The 10,955-nt window shown below is 32.5% G+C and overlaps 1 non-coding gene across 1 annotated transcript; it reads right to left on the reverse strand.

The window, feature by feature from the left end:
• Nucleotides 1-6,112: 6,112 nt before the first annotated feature.
• On the reverse strand, nt 6,113-6,219 carry LOC139860997 (small nucleolar RNA R71). The gene has a single exon (XR_011763619.1). It is a non-coding gene; the product is annotated as a small nucleolar RNA R71 (small nucleolar RNA).
• Between the last annotated feature and the right edge of the window lie 4,736 nt (nt 6,220-10,955).

Here is a 10,955-nt window from a genome sequence, read left to right on the forward strand (position 1 = left end):
TTAAAAACTTTGAAACACGGTTTAACAGGCTTTGCTCATCATGTCGAGATCATATAAATATTAAAGTTTAAATTTGGTCGGAAACTTCCGGGTCTTCACAGTACCTACCCGTTAAAGAAATTTCGTCCCGAAATTTGAGTGAGATCATCACGGCTAACAATAAAAATGTTTTCATGACGAATATGAATTGGTAAGATAGAATTTTATCAACATGGAGTAACACGGATAAAATAATTCAATTATTCGAATAGTACGAATGAAGTTATCACTAAATAGTGAAATGAGAAAGACATCTTTCATCATAACTTTTGACCACTCATGGTTGAATTCCGGAATTCAAGGGATTTAAAGAAAATCTTCGTAATAAGATTTGGTTTTTCGATAGTTAAGGAATTTAGGATCATCTTTGGTTAAATGCGATAATCTGTTTTGATTGCTCTGTCGGATATTTCACTATAAATTCACCCTCTTCATTTCCTTATTTTCACAGCTCACCCCCTTCTATTCTTTCTTCCTCAATTCAACTTTTGTTTTCTCTTCTCGACTTTAAGTCAAACGAATAATGATTCAGAATTCGTAGGTATGGAGTTTCGAATGAACATGACTAATGTTCTAAGAGAGAAATTGTAATAGCACGATCTTAGTTGGTTAAATTACCAGAATTCAAGAGAAAAGATAGAACTATTAGGAAAATATGTTCTCGATTTGTTTATAGATTAGATAGAATGTAAGAGTCGTGTAACATGGCACATGATGACGTTAGAATATATGAATCATCACGTTCCATTAGAAACTCAGCATGACTTACTGTAATATAATCACGTTGATCAAGTGTCATTATATTATACTAACTCATGCATCAGTTCCCAACATTACTTCAATAGCATTCATATTTTAAGCTCGAAAGTTTACAGAATACAGAAACTAACAGTTTCTATATGATGTAACACTGATAGCACGAAGAGATTAATGATTTCAGATAAGAATAGGTATGAAAATATCTTCAGAAATATGGAGGATATTTATAATGAAAGATACGATGATATCTTGAAATTTCTAATATCGAAGGATGGTGAAGAAAATTTGTTCACAAGAGTTTGGAGTCAGAAGCAAGGTATTCGCTAAAGATTTCATCAGAAACAGAATCATCAGGATTCTTAATGTACAAGTTTAGTCCTTGTGATTTGTTCAGAGTCTCCTTTATAGTTTGCTCAATCCATTTTTCCAGTACAAATTTTCCATTGAGTTTTTCCAACACTCCATTCTTTATCATTAAACTTTTAACTGTTAAGGAAGTCTCCAGTTTTCACTGTTTCATCAGCTTTTTCAATGTTCAATGTATTGATTCATAGGCTGGGTGCTTTTCAGAATTTTCAGAATGGAAGATCATAATTCTAAGAGGTAAATGTTATATGTATACATATAACTGTTGATGTAGGAACGTTGTGAGATTCAAAATACTGATTGATAATTCCCGGTAATTGGTACGGAAATTCTCATTATCAGATGTAGATGAGTAGATGATAGGGTTTCAATGAATATAATAACTTTTCAGAAAACCAAAGATCAATGAAGTTGCTGGTAAGTTTACTGCTAATGTGGTGGAATATAAACGATTTTCCGGTAACGATGGTGAAATGACAACGTATATATCGAGGTTATAATATGGCAAATTCGAATGAAAGTCGAAGTTGATTTGTTAGAGCTGTGACAAAATTGGCTAATTTGAAAGGGAATTGCAATGTTATTTTCGGTAATAATAACGCTAAAGGAATTAGCACAGCTACGTGTTAAGCGTTTGATAGTGCTCCAAATGATCATATATTTAGGCACAATATCCTTCCAATATGTAAAGCTTTTAGTTGAAATTGTTCTATTTTTATGTAATATTCGTTTAAATAAATAAATGCGAAGACAAAAGAAGAAAACGACGATTTAAAGACGCAAATGACCAAAAAGCTAAAATGAACAAGTGATAATGCTAAAAACGAACATATATTTCATAGCATTGTCCTTCAAGAAAGACAAACTTTTAGTTGCAATTGTTCTATTTACAAGTGATATTCGTTTAAATAATAAAAGGTGAAGACAAAAGACAGATTCGACGAATTGAAGATGCAAATGACCAAAAAACTAAAAAGTACAAAATACAATCAAAGTGGTTCAAATTATTGGTGAGAAACGTCTCAAAATTACAAAAGTACAAGACGCAAAACGCAAAGTACAGGATATTAAATTGTACGCAAGGACGTTCGAAAATCCGGAACTGGGACCAGAGTCAACTCTCAACGCTCGACGCAATGGACTAAAAATTACAAGTCAACTATGCACATGAATATAATATAATATATAATTAATTCTTAAAATTATATATATATTATATTATATTTATAAAACCGTCGGCAAGAAAGAAACAAACTCATGTGAGCTGGAATTCCCAGCCATGCGATCGCATGGCATTATAACCTCAAGCCCATGTGATCGCATGGGCTACTGTACATGGCCACATTCCTATAAAAGCAGGCTCTGGTCGACTGAATCCATACACCATCTCTCTATCTCTCACTCGTATATATATATATATATATATATATATATATATATATATATATATATATATATATATATAATAATTTTAATTTTAATTTTAATTTTAATTTTAATTTTAATTTTAATTTTAATTTTAATTTTAATTTTAAATTCTAATAATAAGGGTATGTTAGCGAATGTTGTAAGGGTGTAAGTTGAAATTATGTCCGTGTAATGCTACGCTATTATTAATCATTGTAAGTTATGTTCAATCTTTTTAAATTAATGTCTCGTAGCTAAGTTATTATTATGCTTATTTAAGCCGAAGTAATCGTGATGTTGGGCTAAAATATTAAAGATTGGGTAATTGAGCTTTGTACCATAATTGGGGTTTGGACAAAAGAACGACACTTGTGGAAATTAGATTATGGGCTATTAATGGGCTTTATATTTGTTTAATTAAATGATAGTTTGTTAATTTAATATAAAGATTTACAATTGGACGTACCTATAAATAACCATATACACTCGATCGGACACGATGTGCGGGATATTTATAAGTACTAATAATCGTTCATTTAACCGGACACAGGAATGAATTAATGGTTAATGGACTTATTAAAGCAGAGGTGAATTATGTACAAGGACACTTGGCGTAATTGTTAACAAAGTATTAAAACCTTGGGTTACACACAGTCGATATCCTGGTGTAATTATTAAACAAAGTATTAAGACCTTGTTACAGTTTAAGTCCCCAATTAGTTGGAATATTTGACTTTGGATATAAGGATAATTTGACGAGGACACTCGCACTTTATATTTATGACTGATGGACTGTTATGGACAAAAACCAGATGGACATATTGAATAATCCAGGACAAAGGACAATTAACCCATGGGAATAAACTAAAATCAATACGTCAAACATCATGATTACGGAAGTTTAAATAAGCATAATTCTTTTATTTCATATTTAATTGCACTTTTAATTATCGCACTTTTATTTACTGTCATTTTATTTAATTGCACTTTTGATTATCGTACTTTTTAATTATCGCAATTTTATTTATCGCACTTGTATTTATCGCATTTTAATTATCGTTATTTACTTTACGCTTTAAATTAAGTTGTATATATTTTTAATATTTTACATTAGGTTTTAACTGCGACTAAAGTTTTAAAATCGACAAACCGGTCATTAAACGGTAAAATCCCCTTTTTATAATAATAATACTACTTATATTTATATTTATATTTATATTTTTACAAATATAGTTTTAAAAATATAGCGTTAAACTTGGCTAAGATCCCTGTGGAACGAACCGAACTTACAAAAAACTACACTACTGTACGATTAGGTACACTGCCTATAAGTGTTGTAGCAAGGTTTAGGTATATCCATTCTATAAATAAATAAATAACTTGTGTAAAATTGTATCGTATTTAATAGTATTTTCTTGTAAAAATTACTACTATTTTGTATACACCTCGCATAACATCAAGTATTTTTGGCGCCACTGCAGGGGACACAAAAACGCCGAAAGCGCAACGCTATATAAAAAAAAGATTCTTAGTTTACTTTTGTAAAAATACGCTTTTGTAAAAATATATTTTAATTATTAAAAATACAAAAACCATAAAAAGAAAAGAAAAATAAAATTTATATATTTTTAAGAGTTTGTTATATATATATATATATATATATATATATATATATATATATATATATATATATATATATATATATATATATATATATATATATAATTATAAAGTTTCTTTATTTTGTAAAAATATAAGTTTTATTTAATTTTTATAAATATTTTTTACATAAATATTAAAAACAGAAAAAAAAATTATTATAAAAGTTTACGGGCCGATCACTGTTGAAGCCCAAAATCTGGTTTGGAAATTTAATCCATGCGACCGCATAGAGCTTTAACTCCAATCTCATGCGATCGCATGACTGGTTCTGACACGCCAGGTTTAACTTCCAACAGCATTAATTACGGAGTAATTATTATTATTATTATTATTAATTTAAACCCTAATTAGGGTTAGTGTATTTAATTATTTAATTTTAGTTTTATTTATTTAATTTGTAATTTAAGTTTAATTAGTTTTATAAATATATAAAATTAATAGTTTTATAAAATAAATAATTTAAAAATAATATTTTTATAAAAATTGTACTTTTTACAACTTTAAGTTTATCTTTATATTTTTGTATCTTTTTATTTGTTTTAGTGTAATATTTGTATTTTTCATTCGTATTTAGTTTTAAGTCCTAGTTTTTGCCATAGTTATTTTTATTTCTAGATTCTTAGGCTTTGCCGTAAAATCCCTTAAGTACTTTTTTTTAGACTAAGATTTAGGTGCTTTAGAATTTTGCGACGCCGTTTTTAGATTTTAGTACTTTTTAAGATATTGCCGTTTTGGATATAGAATTCCTTTTAAGCTTTAATACCTTTAGACGCAACTTTTAATTCTTAGTTTTTAGACTTTTAAGTTTCGACGCGCTACGTTCTTTTTATTATTTTTCGACCTTTTATTTTTCGACGTTTTCGACGCGCTCTTTTTCTTTCTTATTTCTCGCCGCTCTAGTTTTTAGGACTTAGAATTTTTTCTATTTCTTCTCTAAAATTTCTTTAAACTTCGACGAAAAGATATTTTATGTGGTTAAATTGATAGACATCCAAATTTTCTGCTTCGTAGTAATAGTTGGAATTGTCAGTGGCTGAGTTCTGAGCTTTCGATTTAAAGGGTTCTGGCTCCCTGCTACATCTTTTGGCTATTCGAAACGTGGGCAAAAGCAGAAAAGTCTATTAATTTGATAACTTTAATAATTTTTATCTTTTATAACTAATAGGATATTCAGTGAATGCACCGAGCAAAATGTTCACCACCTTTTGTACGTTCACCACCTGTAACTCGATCAAGACATCTAGCCAATATTGTCGCCGTTGATTTTTCTTTAGAATCGTCATCAAGTCGACCAAGTACTCCAATTCAAATTTCCGATAATCCATTTTTTGAACCCGACCTCACAATCGAGAATCTGGAGGATATTCAGGGACAATTCAGAGATCCTGAACCATTAATCTTTCCTCTAGAACCACCAATCATTCAAACAGAGATTGTCGAGGAACAACCCATTAAATCAGAATCCTCTAGTGATTCAGATTCAACAAATTCAATCATGGAGAATCTGGAACCTCTAAGTATGGAAGACCGAATGCGAGCTAAACGCACAGGCCAAGGTCACGCAATTACTCAACCAGACATTAATGCGCCAGATTATGAAATCAAAGGACAAATTCTACACATGGTAAATAATCAATGCCAATTTAGTGGTGCACCGAAGGAAGATCCAAATGAACATCTTCGAACTTTTAATAGGATCTGTACTTTATTTAAAATAAGAGAAGTGGAGGATGAACAGATATATCTCATGTTATTTCCCTGAACTTTAAAGGGAGAAGCCAAAGATTGGTTAGAATCGTTACCTGAAGGGGCGATTGATACATGGGACGTTTTAGTTGAAAAATTTCTTAAACAATTCTTTCCGGCATCTAGAGCCGTGAGACTTCAAGGAGAAATTTTTACGTTCACACAAAAGCCAAATGAAACTCTATATGAAGCGTGGACAAGATTTGGAAAGTTATTAAGAGGATGTCCGCAACATGGTTTAGACACCAGTCAAATAGTACAAATATTCTACCAAGGATGCGACATCACTACACGAAAAGACATCAATATAGCAGCTGGTGGTTCCGTTATGAAGAAAACCGCAACTGACGCTTACAAAATTATTGATAACACTGCTTCCCACTCACATGAGTGGCACCAAGAAAAAGATATCATTAGATCATCTAAAGCAGCTAGAGCCGATTCTAGTCATGACTTTGATTCCATTTCTGTAAAGATAGATGATGTCGAGAGACGAATGGAAAAGATGACTAAGGATATTCACTCAATACGAATTAGTTGTGAGCAGTGTGGAGGACCACATTTGACAAAAGATTGTCTCAGTATTGAACAAACAATGGAACAAATAGAGAATGTTTCATACATGAACCAAAGGCCTGGAAATAATTATCAGAATAATTATCAACCGCCAAGACCAATCTACAATCAAAATTAGAATTATAATCGAAATGTTCCATACAACAACCAACAAGGTCCTAGCAATCAACAAGTATCTAACAAAACTTACAATCAGCAAAGACCTATTTTTCAAAACAAACCACCACAAACCGATGATAAAAAGCCAAATTTTGAAGAAATGATGTCGAAGCTAGTTGAATCTCAAACTCAATTTTTCACATCTCATAAACAAACCAATGAACAAAATGCTCAAGCATTTAGAAATCAACAAGATTCTATTCAAAATTTGGAACAAGAAGTAAGCAACCTAGCAAAGTTGATAGGTGAAAGAAAACTGGGAAGTCTACCTAGCGATACAAATGCTAACCCCCGGAATGAAACAGCTAAAGCCATTACCACGAGAAGTGGTATTACACTTTAACCACCTGAAATACCTATAATTTCTGATGAAGCTATTCCTACTCCATAAGAACCACAATCTGAGCAAGATAAGGAAACAGAACCGGTAGTTGAAAAGGTTAATGAAGATAACACAGTTAAGGCTAAACCTTATGTTAAACCATACCAACCACCACTTCCTTACCCGAGTAAAATGAGAAAAGAAAGACTTGAAGCCAAGCAATCCAAATTCTTGGATATGTTTAAACAAATAAATGTCAATCTTCTTTTCATTAATGTGATTTCAGGAATGCCTAGATATGCTAAATTTTTGAAAGATCTAATCACAAATAGAAAGAAAATGGAAGAACTCTCGGCTGTTACAATGAATGCTAATTGTTTTGCAGTGCTTTTGAATAAGATGCCAGAAAAACTATCAGATCCAGGAAGTTTCACAATTTCATGTTTTCTGGGTAGTCTTAGTTCAATAGAAGCATTGGCAGACTTGGTGCTAGTATAAATTTAATGCCGTATTCACTATACGCTAAACTAGACCTTGGAGAATTGAAACCAACACGAATAAGCATACAACTAGCCGATCGATCAGTAAAATATCCTAGAGGGATAATGGAGAACATGCTAGTTAAAGTTGGTACTTTAGTATTTATAGTAGATTTTGTTATTCTAGACATGGAAGAAGATTCTCGAGTTCCTCTCATATTAGGAAGACCATTCTTAAACACGGCTAAAGCAATAATAGACGTGTTCTGTAAGAAACTGACCCTAAGTATAGAGGACAAGAGTGTTACTTTTTCTGTTGATAGAGCCATGCAACAACCGCAATCTGCAGATGATACATGTTATTATATTCAAACTATAGATTCACATGCAGAATTGTTAGAAGAATTTCCAGAATTACAAGGAACAGGAGAATGTTCTTTAGGAGAAGGAACTGAACCAATTGATGAAACTGAAATGTTAGCTACACTTATGGCTAATGGATATGAACCAACAACAGAAGAAATTCAAATGCTAAAAGAAGAAGACAGATATCGATATAAATCATCGATAGAAGAACCACCGACATTAGAGTTAAAGCCACTTCCAAACCATTTGGAATATGCTTATTTACATAGTGAATCTGAATTACCTGTAATAATATCGTCTTCTCTTACTGAAAATGAAAAATCTCAACTCATTTCTGTGCTAAAAGCTCATAAACCAGCTATTGCATGGAAGATTCATGATATTAAAGGAATAAGTCCTTCGTATTGCACACATAAAATCCTTATGGAAGAAGGTCATAAAACATATGTGCAACGCCAACGAAGACTAAATCCTAATATGCAAGATGTTGTAAGAAAGAAATTATTAAACTGCTAGATGCAGGTTTAATTTATCCAATCTCTGATAGTCCATGGGTAAGCCCGTTCAATGCGTACCTAAGAAGGGTGGCATGACTGTCATCACAAATGAGAAAAATGAGCTTATTCCTACTAGGACTGTAACAGGATGGTGTGTTTGTATTGATTATAGAAAATTAAATGACGCCACCAGAAAAGAACACTTTCCCTTACCTTTCATTGATCAAATGTTGGAAAGATTAGCTGGAAATAGTTACTATTGTTTTCTTGATGGTTTTTCCGGATACTTTCAAATTCCAATAGCACCCGAGGATTAAGAGAAAACCACATTCACGTGCCTTTATGGTACTTTTGCTTACAAACGCATGCCATTTGGACTTTGCAACGCCCCTGCAACCTTTCAAAGGTGCATGATGGCGATTTTTCACGACATGATAGAAGAATGCATGGAAGTTTTCATGGATGATTTTTCAGTCTTCGGTGATACATTTGAAACATGTCTACTTAATCTTGAATGAATGTTTATTAGATGCGAACAATCAAATCTAGTTCTTAATTGGGAGAAATGCCATTTCATGGTTAAAGAAGGCATCGTTCTCGGTCATAAGATTTCAAAGGAAGGAATTGAAGTGGATAGAGCTAAAGTAGATGTAATTGTTAAACTTCCACATTCCACCAATGTTAGAGGAGTTAGGAGTTTTCTAGGGCATGCCGGTTTTTACCGACGTTTCATAAAAGATTTTTCTAAAATTGCCACTCCTATGAATAAACTCCTAGAAAAGGATGCTCCATTCATCTTTTCAGATGAATGCATCAAATCTTTTAATATTCTTAAAGAAAAACTCACTAATGCACCGATTATGATAACTCCAAATTGGAATCTACCATTTGAACTCATGTGCGATGCAAGTGATTTTGCAATGGAAGCCGTTTTAGGACAAAGGATTGAAAAACGATTTCAACCTATATATTATGCTAGTAAGACATTACAAGGAGCACAAACAAACTACATAACTACTGAAAAAGAACTCCTTGCTATTGTCTTTGCTTTTGACAAATTTCGTTCATATCTCGTTCTAGCAAAAACGGTGGTCTATACCGACCATTCTGCTCTTAGATACCTATTTTCGAAACAAAATGCCAAACCACGATTAATCCGTTGGATCTTACTCTTACAAGAGTTCGATATTGAAATCCGAGATAAAAAGGGAGCAGAAAATCTCGCAGCTTATCATCTTTCTCGTCTTGAAAATCCCGAATTAGAAGTTCTAAATGAATCGGCCATACAAGATAACTTTCCTGATGAATATCTATTGAGGATAGATTATAGTGAAATTCCATGGTTTGCAGACTATGCAAACTACTTAGTATGTGGATTCCTTGAAAAAGGATTGTTGCACCAAAAACGAAAGAAATTCTTTAGTGATATAAAACACTATTTCTGGGAAGATCCACATTTGTTTAAAAGTTGTCCCGATGGAATAATACGTCGATGTGTATTCGAAGGTAAAGCTAGTCAAATCTTAAACCATTGTCACACAGGACCAACAGGAGGGCATTATGGGCCTCAACTCACAGCAAGAAAAGTTTACGATGCTGGATTCTATTGGCCTACAATTTTCAAAGACGCACACCTCCTTTGCAAATCCTGTGATGCATGTCAAAGGGCCGGAAAAATAAGTCAACGTGATGAAATGCCACAAAATGTCATTCAAGTATGTGAAGTATTTGACATTTGGGGTATTGACTTTATGGGTCCATTTACAAAATCTCATAATAATCTCTACATTCTCGTTGCCATTGATTATGTATCTAAATGGGCGGAAGTACAAGCTCTCCCAACTAATGATGCATGAGTTGTAGTTAACTTTTTAAAACGTCTTTTTGCTAGGTTTGGAACACCGAAAGCTTTAATAAGTGATCGGGGTACTCATTTTTGTATTAATCAACTTGAGAAAGTTCTCAAAAGATATGGAGTAACTCATAAAATCTCAACCGCTTATCATCCACAAACAAGTGGACAAGTTGAAAATGCCAACCGAGTATTAAAACGTATTCTAGAGAAACCGTAGGATCAAATCCAAAGGAATGATCCATGAAATTGGAGGATGCACTCTGGGCTTTTAGAACAGCCTACAAAACTCCAATTGGAACGACACCTTTTAAACTCGTTTACGGAAAAGCATGTCATCTTCCAGTAGAAATTGAACACAAAGCATTTTGGGCTTTGAAGACATGTAATATTGATTTACATGAAGCTGGACGTCTACGGTTAAGTCAACTAAACGAATTAGAAGAATTAAGACATGAAGCATATGAAAATTCGTTAATCTATAAGGAAAGAACGAAGAAATGGCATGATAAAAGAATCAGAAGTTCAAAAGAATTTAAAGAAGGAGACAGAGTTCTTTTTTTCAATTCACGATTCAAGCTATTTCCTGGAAAATTGAAATCAAGATGGTCTGGACCATTCATAGTCAAAAGAGTTTTCCCGTACAGAACATTAGAATTAATAAATTCAAATGGAATTGAATTTAAGGTTAATGGTCACAGAGTTAAACATTACATAGATAATCC

This window comes from Rutidosis leptorrhynchoides, chromosome 7, assembly GCF_046630445.1.
Source record: "Rutidosis leptorrhynchoides isolate AG116_Rl617_1_P2 chromosome 7, CSIRO_AGI_Rlap_v1, whole genome shotgun sequence".
Classification (NCBI taxonomy): Eukaryota; Viridiplantae; Streptophyta; class Magnoliopsida; order Asterales; family Asteraceae; genus Rutidosis; species Rutidosis leptorrhynchoides.